The sequence below is a fragment of the Salmo salar genome, unplaced genomic scaffold (genome assembly GCF_905237065.1).
Source record: "Salmo salar unplaced genomic scaffold, Ssal_v3.1, whole genome shotgun sequence".
NCBI lineage: Eukaryota > Metazoa > Chordata > Actinopteri > Salmoniformes > Salmonidae > Salmo > Salmo salar.
In genome coordinates this window covers 70001-82500 of record NW_025547670.1, presented here as the reverse complement: position 1 = coordinate 82500, position 12500 = coordinate 70001, and the positions used below count along the sequence as shown (strand labels likewise).

Sequence of the window (12500 nt, the reverse complement as noted above, 5' to 3'; positions counted from 1 at the left end):
GCCTCTACATCCTGTTATAGGGTTATAGTGTATATCTGGACCTCTAACCTCTAGGGACAGCTGTCAGAGAGGCTGGAGGCTAGCCTCTACATCCTGTTATAGGGTTATAGTGTATATCTGGACCTCTAACCTCTAGGGACAGCTGTCAGAGAGGCTGGAGGCTAGCCTCTACATCCTGTTATAGGGTTATAGTGTATATCTGGACCTCTAACCTCTAGGGACAGCTGTCAGAGAGGCTGGAGGCTAGCCTCTACATCCTGTTATAGGGTTATAGTGTATATCTGGACCTCTAACCTCTAGGGACAGCTGTCAGAGAGGCTGGAGGCTAGCCTCTACATCCTGTTATAGGGTTATAGTGTATATCTGGACCTCTAACCTCTAGGGACAGCTGTCAGAGAGGCTGGAGGCTAGCCTCTACATCCTGTTATAGGGTTATAGTGTATATCTGGACCTCTAACCTCTAGGGACAGCTGTCAGAGAGGCTGGAGGCTAGCCTCTACATCCTGTTATAGGGTTATAGTGTATATCTGGACCTCTAACCTCTAGGGACAGCTGTCAGAGAGGCTGGAGGCTAGCCTCTACATCCTGTTATAGGGTTATAGTGTATATCTGGACCTCTAACCTCTAGGGACAGCTGTCAGAGAGGCTGGAGGCTAGCCTCTACATCCTGTTATAGGGTTATAGTGTATATCTGGACCTCTAACCTCTAGGGACAGCTGTCAGAGAGGCTGGAGGCTAGCCTCTACATCCTGTTATAGGGTTATAGTGTATATCTGGACCTCTAACCTCTAGGGACAGCTGTCAGAGAGGCTGGAGGCTAGCCTCTACATCCTGTTATAGGGTTATAGTGTATATCTGGACCTCTAACCTCTAGGGACAGCTGTCAGAGAGGCTGGAGGCTAGCCTCTACATCCTGTTATAGGGTTATAGTGTATATCTGGACCTCTAACCTCTAGGGACAGCTGTCAGAGAGGCTGGAGGCTAGCCTCTACATCCTGTTATAGGGTTATAGTGTATATCTGGACCTCTAACCTCTAGGGACAGCTGTCAGAGAGGCTGGAGGCTAGCCTCTACATCCTGTTATAGGGTTATAGTGTATATCTGGACCTCTAACCTCTAGGGACAGCTGTCAGAGAGGCTGGAGGCTAGCCTCTACATCCTGTTATAGGGTTATAGTGTATATCTGGACCTCTAACCTCTAGGGACAGCTGTCAGAGAGGCTGGAGGCTAGCCTCTACATCCTGTTATAGGGTTATAGTGTATATCTGGACCTCTAACCTCTAGGGACAGCTGTCAGAGAGGCTGGAGGCTAGCCTCTACATCCTGTTATAGGGTTATAGTGTATATCTGGACCTCTAACCTCTAGGGACAGCTGTCAGAGAGGCTGGAGGCTAGCCTCTACATCCTGTTATAGGGTTATAGTGTATATCTGGACCTCTAACCTCTAGGGACAGCTGTCAGAGAGGCTGGAGGCTAGCCTCTACATCCTGTTATAGGGTTATAGTGTATATCTGGACCTCTAACCTCTAGGGACAGCTGTCAGAGAGGCTGGAGGCTAGCCTCTACATCCTGTTATAGGGTTATAGTGTATATCTGGACCTCTAACCTCTAGGGACAGCTGTCAGAGAGGCTGGAGGCTAGCCTCTACATCCTGTTATAGGGTTATAGTGTATATCTGGACCTCTAACCTCTAGGGACAGCTGTCAGAGAGGCTGGAGGCTAGCCTCTACATCCTGTTATAGGGTTATAGTGTATATCTGGACCTCTAACCTCTAGGGACAGCTGTCAGAGAGGCTGGAGGCTAGCCTCTACATCCTGTTATAGGGTTATAGTGTATATCTGGACCTCTAACCTCTAGGGACAGCTGTCAGAGAGGCTGGAGGCTAGCCTCTACATCCTGTTATAGGGTTATAGTGTATATCTGGACCTCTAACCTCTAGGGACAGCTGTCAGAGAGGCTGGAGGCTAGCCTCTACATCCTGTTATAGGGTTATAGTGTATATCTGGACCTCTAACCTCTAGGGACAGCTGTCAGAGAGGCTGGAGGCTAGCCTCTACATCCTGTTATAGGGTTATAGTGTATATCTGGACCTCTAACCTCTAGGGACAGCTGTCAGAGAGGCTGGAGGCTAGCCTCTACATCCTGTTATAGGGTTATAGTGTATATCTGGACCTCTAACCTCTAGGGACAGCTGTCAGAGAGGCTGGAGGCTAGCCTCTACATCCTGTTATAGGGTTATAGTGTATATCTGGACCTCTAACCTCTAGGGACAGCTGTCAGAGAGGCTGGAGGCTAGCCTCTACATCCTGTTATAGGGTTATAGTGTATATCTGGACCTCTAACCTCTAGGGACAGCTGTCAGAGAGGCTGGAGGCTAGCCTCTACATCCTGTTATAGGGTTATAGTGTATATCTGGACCTCTAACCTCTAGGGACAGCTGTCAGAGAGGCTGGAGGCTAGCCTCTACATCCTGTTATAGGGTTATAGTGTATATCTGGACCTCTAACCTCTAGGGACAGCTGTCAGAGAGGCTGGAGGCTAGCCTCTACATCCTGTTATAGGGTTATAGTGTATATCTGGACCTCTAACCTCTAGGGACAGCTGTCAGAGAGGCTGGAGGCTAGCCTCTACATCCTGTTATAGGGTTATAGTGTATATCTGGACCTCTAACCTCTAGGGACAGCTGTCAGAGAGACTGGAGGCTAGCCTCTACATCCTGTTATAGGGTTATAGTGTATATCTGGACCTCTAACCTCTAGGGACAGCTGTCAGAGAGGCTGGAGGCTAGCCTCTACATCCTGTTATAGGGTTATAGTGTATATCTGGACCTCTAACCTCTAGGGACAGCTGTCAGAGAGGCTGGAGGCTAGCCTCTACATCCTGTTATAGGGTTATAGTGTATATCTGGACCTCTAACCTCTAGGGACAGCTGTCAGAGAGGCTGGAGGCTAGCCTCTACATCCTGTTATAGGGTTATAGTGTATATCTGGACCTCTAACCTCTAGGGACAGCTGTCAGAGAGGCTGGAGGCTAGCCTCTACATCCTGTTATAGGGTTATAGTGTATATCTGGACCTCTAACCTCTAGGGACAGCTGTCAGAGAGGCTGGAGGCTAGCCTCTACATCCTGTTATAGGGTTATAGTGTATATCTGGACCTCTAACCTCTAGGGACAGCTGTGAGAGGCTAGCCTCTACATCCTGTTATAGGGTTATAGTGTATATCTGGACCTCTAACCTCTAGGGACAGCTGTCAGAGAGGCTGGAGGCTAGCCTCTACATCCTGTTATAGGGTTATAGTGTATATCTGGACCTCTAACCTCTAGGGACAGCTGTCAGAGAGGCTGGAGGCTGCCTCTACATCCTGTTATAGGGTTATAGTGTATATCTGGACCTCTAACCTCTAGGGACAGCTGTCAGAGAGGCTGGAGGCCAGCCTCTACATCCTGTTATAGGGTTATAGTGTATATCTGGACCTCTAACCTCTAGGGACAGCTGTCAGAGAGGCTGGAGGCTAGCCTCTACATCCTGTTATAGGGTTATAGTGTATATCTGGACCTCTAACCTCTAGGGACAGCTGTCAGAGAGGCTGGAGGCTAGCCTCTACATCCTGTTATAGGGTTATAGTGTATATCTGGACCTCTAACCTCTAGGGACAGCTGTCAGAGAGGCTGGAGGCTAGCCTCTACATCCTGTTATAGGGTTATAGTGTATATCTGGACCTCTAACCTCTAGGGACAGCTGTCAGAGAGGCTGGAGGCTGCTCTACATCCTGTTATAGGGTTATAGTGTATATCTGGACCTCTAACCTCTAGGGACAGCTGTCAGAGAGGCTGGAGGCTAGCCTCTACATCCTGTTATAGGGTTATAGTGTATATCTGGACCTCTAACCTCTAGGGACAGCTGTCAGAGAGGCTGGAGGCTAGCCTCTACATCCTGTTATAGGGTTATAGTGTATATCTGGACCTCTAACCTCTAGGGACAGCTGTCAGAGAGGCTGGAGGCTAGCCTCTACATCCTGTTATAGGGTTATAGTGTATATCTGGACCTCTAACCTCTAGGGACAGCTGTCAGAGAGGCTGGAGGCTAGCCTCTACATCCTGTTATAGGGTTATAGTGTATATCTGGACCTCTAACCTCTAGGGACAGCTGTCAGAGAGGCTGGAGGCTAGCCTCTACATCCTGTTATAGGGTTATAGTGTATATCTGGACCTCTAACCTCTAGGGACAGCTGTCAGAGAGGCTGGAGGCTAGCCTCTACATCCTGTTATAGGGTTATAGTGTATATCTGGGCCTCTAACCTCTAGGGACAGCTGTCAGAGAGGCTGGAGGCTGCCTCTACATCCTGTTATAGGGTTATAGTGTATATCTGGACCTCTAACCTCTAGGGACAGCTGTCAGAGAGGCTGGAGGCTAGCCTCTACATCCTGTTATAGGGTTATAGTGTATATCTGGACCTCTAACCTCTAGGGACAGCTGAGAGAGGCTGGAGGCTAGCCTCTACATCCTGTTATAGGGTTATAGTGTATATCTGGACCTCTAACCTCTAGGGACAGCTGTCAGAGAGGCTGGAGGCTAGCCTCTACATCCTGTTATAGGGTTATAGTGTATATCTGGACCTCTAACCTCTAGGGACAGCTGTCAGAGAGGCTGGAGGCTAGCCTCTACATCCTGTTATAGGGTTATAGTGTATATCTGGACCTCTAACCTCTAGGGACAGCTGTCAGAGAGGCTGGAGGCTAGCCTCTACATCCTGTTATAGGGTTATAGTGTATATCTGGACCTCTAACCTCTAGGGACAGCTGTCAGAGAGGCTGGAGGCTAGCCTCTACATCCTGTTATAGGGTTATAGTGTATATCTGGACCTCTAACCTCTAGGGACAGCTGTCAGAGAGGCTGGAGGCTGCTCTACATCCTGTTATAGGGTTATAGTGTATATCTGGACCTCTAACCTCTAGGGACAGCTGTCAGAGAGACTGGAGGCTAGCCTCTACATCCTGTTATAGGGTTATAGTGTATACCTGAACCCTCTAACCTCTAGGGACAGCTGTCAGAGAGGCTGGAGGCTAGCCTCTACATCCTGTTATAGGGTTATAGTGTATATCTGGACCTCTAACCTCTAGGGACAGCTGTCAGAGAGGCTGGAGGCTAGCCTCTACATCCTGTTATAGGGTTATAGTGTATATCTGGACCTCTAACCTCTAGGGACAGCTGGAGGCTAGCCTCTACATCCTGTTATAGGGTTATAGTGTATATCTGGACCTCTAACCTCTAGGGACAGCTGTCAGAGAGGCTGGAGGCTAGCCTCTACATCCTGTTATAGGGTTATAGTGTATATCTGGACCTCTAACCTCTAGGGACAGCTGTCAGAGAGGCTGGAGGCTAGCCTCTACATCCTGTTATAGGGTTATAGTGTATATCTGGGCCTCTAACCTCTAGGGACAGCTGTCAGAGAGGCTGGAGGCTAGCCTCTACATCCTGTTATAGGGTTATAGTGTATATCTGGACCTCTAACCTCTAGGGACAGCTGTCAGAGAGGCTGGAGGCTAGCCTCTACATCCTGTTATAGGGTTATAGTGTATATCTGGACCTCTAACCTCTAGGGACAGCTGTCAGAGAGGCTGGAGGCTGCTCTACATCCTGTTATAGGGTTATAGTGTATATCTGGACCTCTAACCTATAGGGACAGCTGTCAGAGAGGCTGGAGGCTAGCCTCTACATCATGTTATAGGGTTATAGTGTATATCTGGATCTCTAACCTCTAGGGACAGCTGTCAGAGAGACTGGAGCCTAGCCTCTACATCCTGTTATAGGGTTATAGTGTATATCTGGACCTCTAACCTCTAGGGACAGCTGTCAGAGAGACTGGAGGCTAGCCTCTACATCCTGTTATAGGGTTATAGTGTATATCTGGACCTCTAACCTCTAGGGACAGCTGTCAGAGAGGCTGGAGGCTAGCCTCTACATCCTGTTATAGGGTTATAGTGTATATCTGGACCTCTAACCTCTAGGGACAGCTGTCAGAGAGGCTGGAGGCTAGCCTCTACATCCTGTTATAGGGTTATAGTGTATATCTGGACCTCTAACCTCTAGGGACAGCTGTAGAGGCTGGAGGCTGCCTCTACATCCTGTTATAGGGTTATAGTGTATATCTGGACCTCTAACCTCTAGGGACAGCTGTCAGAGAGGCTGGAGGCTAGCCTCTACATCCTGTTATAGGGTTATAGTGTATATCTGGACCTCTAACCTCTAGGGACAGCTGTCAGAGAGGCTGGAGGCTGCTCTACATCCTGTTATAGGGTTATAGTGTATATCTGGACCTCTAACCTCTAGGGACAGCTGTCAGAGAGGCTGGAGGCTAGCCTCTACATCCTGTTATAGGGTTATAGTGTATATCTGGACCTCTAACCTCTAGGGACAGCTGGAGGCTAGCCTCTACATCCTGTTATAGGGTTATAGTGTATATCTGGACCTCTAACCTCTAGGGACAGCTGTCAGAGAGGCTGGAGGCTAGCCTCTACATCCTGTTATAGGGTTATAGTGTATATCTGGACCTCTAACCTCTAGGGACAGCTGTCAGAGAGGCTGGAGGCTAGCCTCTACATCCTGTTATAGGGTTATAGTGTATATCTGGACCTCTAACCTCTAGGGACAGCTGTCAGAGAGGCTGGAGGCTAGCCTCTACATCCTGTTATAGGGTTATAGTGTATATCTGGACCTCTAACCTCTAGGTACAGCTGTCAGAGAGGCTGGAGGCTAGCCTCTACATCCTGTTATAGTGTATATCTGGACCTCTAACCTCTAGGGACAGCTGTCAGAGAGGGTGGAGGCTAGCCTCTACATCCTGTTATAGGGTTATAGTGTATATCTGGACCTCTAACCTCTAGGGACAGCTGTCAGAGAGACTGGAGGCTAGCCTCTACATCCTGTTATAGGGTTATAGTGTATACCTGAACCCTCTAACCTCTAGGGACAGCTGTCAGAGAGGCTGGAGGCTAGCCTCTACATCCTGTTATAGGGTTATAGTGTATATCTGGACCTCTAACCTCTAGGGACAGCTGTCAGAGAGGCTGGAGGCTAGCCTCTACATCCTGTTATAGGGTTAGTGGGACCTCTAACCTCTAGTGACAGCTGTCAGAGAGGCTGGAGGCCAGCCTCTACATCCTGTTATAGGGTTATAGTGTATATCTGATCCTCTAACCTCTAGGGACAGCTGTCAGAGAGGCTGGAGGCTAGCCTCTACATCCTGTTATAGGGTTATAGTGTATATCTGGACCTCTAACCTCTAGGGACAGCTGTCAGAGAGGCTGGAGGCTAGCCTCTACATCCTGTTATAGGGTTATAGTGTATATCTGGACCTCTAACCTCTAGGGACAGCTGAATCCGAGAGGCTAGCCTCTACATCCTGTTATAGGGTTATAGTGTATATCTGGACCTCTAACCTCTAGGGACAGCTGTCAGAGAGGCTGGAGGCTAGCCTCTACATCCTGTTATAGGGTTATAGTGTATATCTGGACCTCTAACCTCTAGGGACAGCTGTCAGAGAGGCTGGAGGCTAGCCTCTACATCCTGTTATAGGGTTATAGTGTATATCTGGGCCTCTAACCTCTAGGGACAGCTGTCAGAGAGGCTGGAGGCTAGCCTCTACATCCTGTTATAGGGTTATAGTGTATATCTGGACCTCTAACCTCTAGGGACAGCTGTCAGAGAGGCTGGAGGCTAGCCTCTACATCCTGTTATAGGGTTATAGTGTATATCTGGACCTCTAACCTCTAGGGACAGCTGTCAGAGAGGCTGGAGGCTAGCCTCTACATCCTGTTATAGGGTTATAGTGTATATCTGGACCTCTAACCTCTAGGGACAGCTGTCAGAGAGGCTGGAGGCTAGCCTCTACATCCTGTTATAGGGTTATAGTGTATATCTGGACCTCTAACCTCTAGGGACAGCTGTCAGAGAGGCTGGAGGCTAGCCTCTACATCCTGTTATAGGGTTATAGTGTATATCTGGGCCTCTAACCTCTAGGGACAGCTGTCAGAGAGGCTGGAGGCTAGCCTCTACATCCTGTTATAGGGTTATAGTGTATATCTGGACCTCTAACCTCTAGGGACAGCTGTCAGAGAGGCTGGAGGCTAGCCTCTACATCCTGTTATAGGGTTATAGTGTATATCTGGACCTCTAACCTCTAGGGACAGCTGTCAGAGAGGCTGGAGGCTAGCCTCTACATCCTGTTATAGGGTTATAGTGTATATCTGGACCTCTAACCTCTAGGGACAGCTGTCAGAGAGCTGGAGGCTAGCCTCTACATCCTGTTATAGGGTTATAGTGTATATCTGGACCTCTAACCTCTAGGGACAGCTGTCAGAGAGGCTGGAGGCTAGCCTCTACATCCTGTTATAGGGTTATAGTGTATATCTGGACCTCTAACCTCTAGGGACAGCTGTCAGAGAGGCTGGAGGCTAGCCTCTACATCCTGTTATAGGGTTATAGTGTATATCTGGACCTCTAACCTCTAGGGACAGCTGTCAGAGAGGCTGGAGGCTAGCCTCTACATCCTGTTATAGGGTTATAGTGTATATCTGGACCTCTAACCTCTAGGGACAGCTGTCAGAGAGGCTGGAGGCTAGCCTCTACATCCTGTTATAGGGTTATAGTGTATATCTGGACCTCTAACCTCTAGGGACAGCTGTCAGAGAGGCTGGAGGCTAGCCTCTACATCCTGTTATAGGGTTATAGTGTATATCTGGACCTCTAACCTCTAGGGACAGCTGTCAGAGAGGCTGGAGGCTAGCCTCTACATCCTGTTATAGGGTTATAGTGTATATCTGGACCTCTAACCTCTAGGGACAGCTGTCAGAGAGGCTGGAGGCTAGCCTCTACATCCTGTTATAGGGTTATAGTGTATATCTGGACCTCTAACCTCTAGGGACAGCTGTCAGAGAGGCTGGAGGCTAGCCTCTACATCCTGTTATAGGGTTATAGTGTATATCTGGACCTCTAACCTCTAGGGACAGCTGTCAGAGAGGCTGGAGGCTAGCCTCTACATCCTGTTATAGGGTTATAGTGTATATCTGGACCTCTAACCTCTAGGGACAGCTGTCAGAGAGGCTGGAGGCTAGCCTCTACATCCTGTTATAGGGTTATAGTGTATATCTGGACCTCTAACCTCTAGGGACAGCTGTCAGAGAGGCTGGAGGCTAGCCTCTACATCCTGTTATAGGGTTATAGTGTATATCTGGACCTCTAACCTCTAGGGACAGCTGTCAGAGAGGCTGGAGGCTAGCCTCTACATCCTGTTATAGGGTTATAGTGTATATCTGGACCTCTAACCTCTAGGGACAGCTGTCAGAGAGGCTGGAGGCTGCTCTACATCCTGTTATAGGGTTATAGTGTATATCTGGACCTCTAACCTCTAGGGACAGCTGTCAGAGAGGCTGGAGGCTAGCCTCTACATCCTGTTATAGGGTTATAGTGTATATCTGGACCTCTAACCTCTAGGGACAGCTGTCAGAGAGGCTGGAGGCTAGCCTCTACATCCTGTTATAGGGTTATAGTGTATATCTGGACCTCTAACCTCTAGGGACAGCTGTCAGAGAGGCTGGAGGCTGCTCTACATCCTGTTATAGGGTTATAGTGTATATCTGGACCTCTAACCTCTAGGGACAGCTGTCAAAGAGGCTGGAGGCTAGCCTCTACATCCTGTTATAGGGTTATAGTGTATATCTGGACCTCTAACCTCTAGGGACAGCTGTCAGAGAGGCTGGAGGCTAGCCTCTACATCCTGTTATAGGGTTATAGTGTATATCTGGACCTCTAACCTCTAGGGACAGCTGTCAGAGAGGCTGGAGGCTGCTCTACATCCTGTTATAGGGTTATAGTGTATATCTGGACCTCTAACCTCTAGGGACAGCTGTCAGAGAGGCTGGAGGCTAGCCTCTACATCCTGTTATAGGGTTATAGTGTATATCTGGACCTCTAACCTCTAGGGACAGCTGTCAGAGAGGCTGGAGGCTAGCCTCTACATCCTGTTATAGGGTTATAGTGTATATCTGGACCTCTAACCTCTAGGGACAGCTGTCAGAGAGGCTGGAGGCTGCCTCTACATCCTGTTATAGGGTTATAGTGTATATCTGGACCTCTAACCTCTAGGGACAGCTGTCAGAGAGGCTGGAGGCTGCTCTACATCCTGTTATAGGGTTATAGTGTATATCTGGACCTCTAACCTCTAGGGACAGCTGTCAGAGAGGCTGGAGGCTAGCCTCTACATCCTGTTATAGGGTTATAGTGTATATCTGGACCTCTAACCTCTAGGGACAGCTGTCAGAGAGGATGGAGGCTAGCCTCTACATCCTGTTATAGGGTTATAGTGTATATCTGGACCTCTAACCTCTAGGGACAGCTGTCAGAGAGGCTGGAGGCTAGCCTCTACATCCTGTTATAGGGTTATAGTGTATATCTGGGCCTCTAACCTCTAGGGACAGCTGTCAGAGAGGCTGGAGGCTAGCCTCTACATCCTGTTATAGGGTTATAGTGTATATCTGGACCTCTAACCTCTAGGGACAGCTGTCAGAGAGGCTGGAGGCTAGCCTCTACATCCTGTTATAGGGTTATAGTGTATATCTGGACCTCTAACCTCTAGGGACAGCTGTCAGAGAGGCTGGAGGCTGCTCTACATCCTGTTATAGGGTTATAGTGTATATCTGGACCTCTAACCTCTAGGGACAGCTGTCAGAGAGGCTGGAGGCTGCTCTACATCCTGTTATAGGGTTATAGTGTATATCTGGACCTCTAACCTCTAGGGACAGCTGTCAGAGAGGCTGGAGGCTAGCCTCTACATCCTGTTATAGGGTTATAGTGTATATCTGGACCTCTAACCTCTAGGGACAGCTGTCAGAGAGGCTGGAGGCTGCTCTACATCCTGTTATAGGGTTATAGTGTATATCTGGACCTCTAACCTCTAGGGACAGCTGTCAGAGAGGCTGGAGGCTAGCCTCTACATCCTGTTATAGGGTTATAGTGTATATCTGGACCTCTAACCTCTAGGGACAGCTGTCAGAGAGGCTGGAGGCTGCTCTACATCCTGTTATAGGGTTATAGTGTATATCTGGACCTCTAACCTCTAGGGACAGCTGTCAGAGAGGCTGGAGGCTAGCCTCTACATCCTGTTATAGGGTTATAGTGTATATCTGGACCTCTAACCTCTAGGGACAGCTGTCAGAGAGGCTGGAGGCTAGCCTCTACATCCTGTTATAGGGTTATAGTGTATATCTGGACCTCTAACCTCTAGGGACAGCTGTCAGAGATGCTGGAGGCTAGCCTCTACATCCTGTTATAGGGTTATAGTGTATATCTGGGCCTCTAACCTCTAGGGACAGCTGTCAGAGAGGCTGGAGGCTAGCCTCTACATCCTGTTATAGGGTTATAGTGTATATCTGGACCTCTAACCTCTAGGGACAGCTGTCAGAGAGGCTGGAGGCTAGCCTCTACATCCTGTTATAGGGTTATAGTGTATATCTGGACCTCTAACCTCTAGGGACAGCTGTCAGAGAGGCTGGAGGCTGCTCTACATCCTGTTATAGGGTTATAGTGTATATCTGGACCTCTAACCTCTAGGGACAGCTGTCAGAGAGGCTGGAGGCTGCCTCTACATCCTGTTATAGGGTTATAGTGTATATCTGGACCTCTAACCTCTAGGGACAGCTGTCAGAGAGGCTGGAGGCTAGCCTCTACATCCTGTTATAGGGTTATAGTGTATATCTGGACCTCTAACCTCTAGGGACAGCTGTCAGAGAGGCTGGAGGCTAGCCTCTACATCCTGTTATAGGGTTATAGTGTATATCTGGACCTCTAACCTCTAGGGACAGCTGTCAGAGAGGCTGGAGGCTGCTCTACATCCTGTTATAGGGTTATAGTGTATATCTGGACCTCTAACCTCTAGGGACAGCTGTCAGAGAGGCTGGAGGCTAGCCTCTACATCCTGTTATAGGGTTATAGTGTATATCTGGACCTCTAACCTCTAGGGACAGCTGTCAGAGAGGCTGGAGGCTGCTCTACATCCTGTTATAGGGTTATAGTGTATATCTGGACCTCTAACCTCTAGGGACAGCTGTCAGAGAGGCTGGAGGCTGCTCTACATCCTGTTATAGGGTTATAGTGTATATCTGGACCTCTAACCTCTAGGGACAGCTGTCAGAGAGGCTGGAGGCTAGCCTCTACATCCTGTTATAGGGTTATAGTGTATATCTGGACCTCTAACCTCTAGGGACAGCTGTCAGAGAGGCTGGAGGCTAGCCTCTACATCCTGTTATAGGGTTATAGTGTATATCTGGACCTCTAACCTCTAGGGACAGCTGTCAGAGAGGCTGGAGGCTAGCCTCTACATCCTGTTATAGGGTTATAGTGTATATCTGGACCTCTAACCTCTAGGGACAGCTGTCAGAGAGGCTGGAGGCTAGCCTCTACATCCTGTTATAGGGTTATAGTGTATATCTGGACCTCTAAACT

At 48.7% G+C, this 12500-nt stretch overlaps 1 protein-coding gene across 2 annotated transcripts in view; it reads left to right on the top strand.

The window, feature by feature from the left end:
• Positions 1-12500, top strand: part of LOC123732150 (unconventional myosin-XV) — a 46032-nt gene that overhangs the window by 10071 nt on the left and 23461 nt on the right. The window lies entirely within an intron of this gene.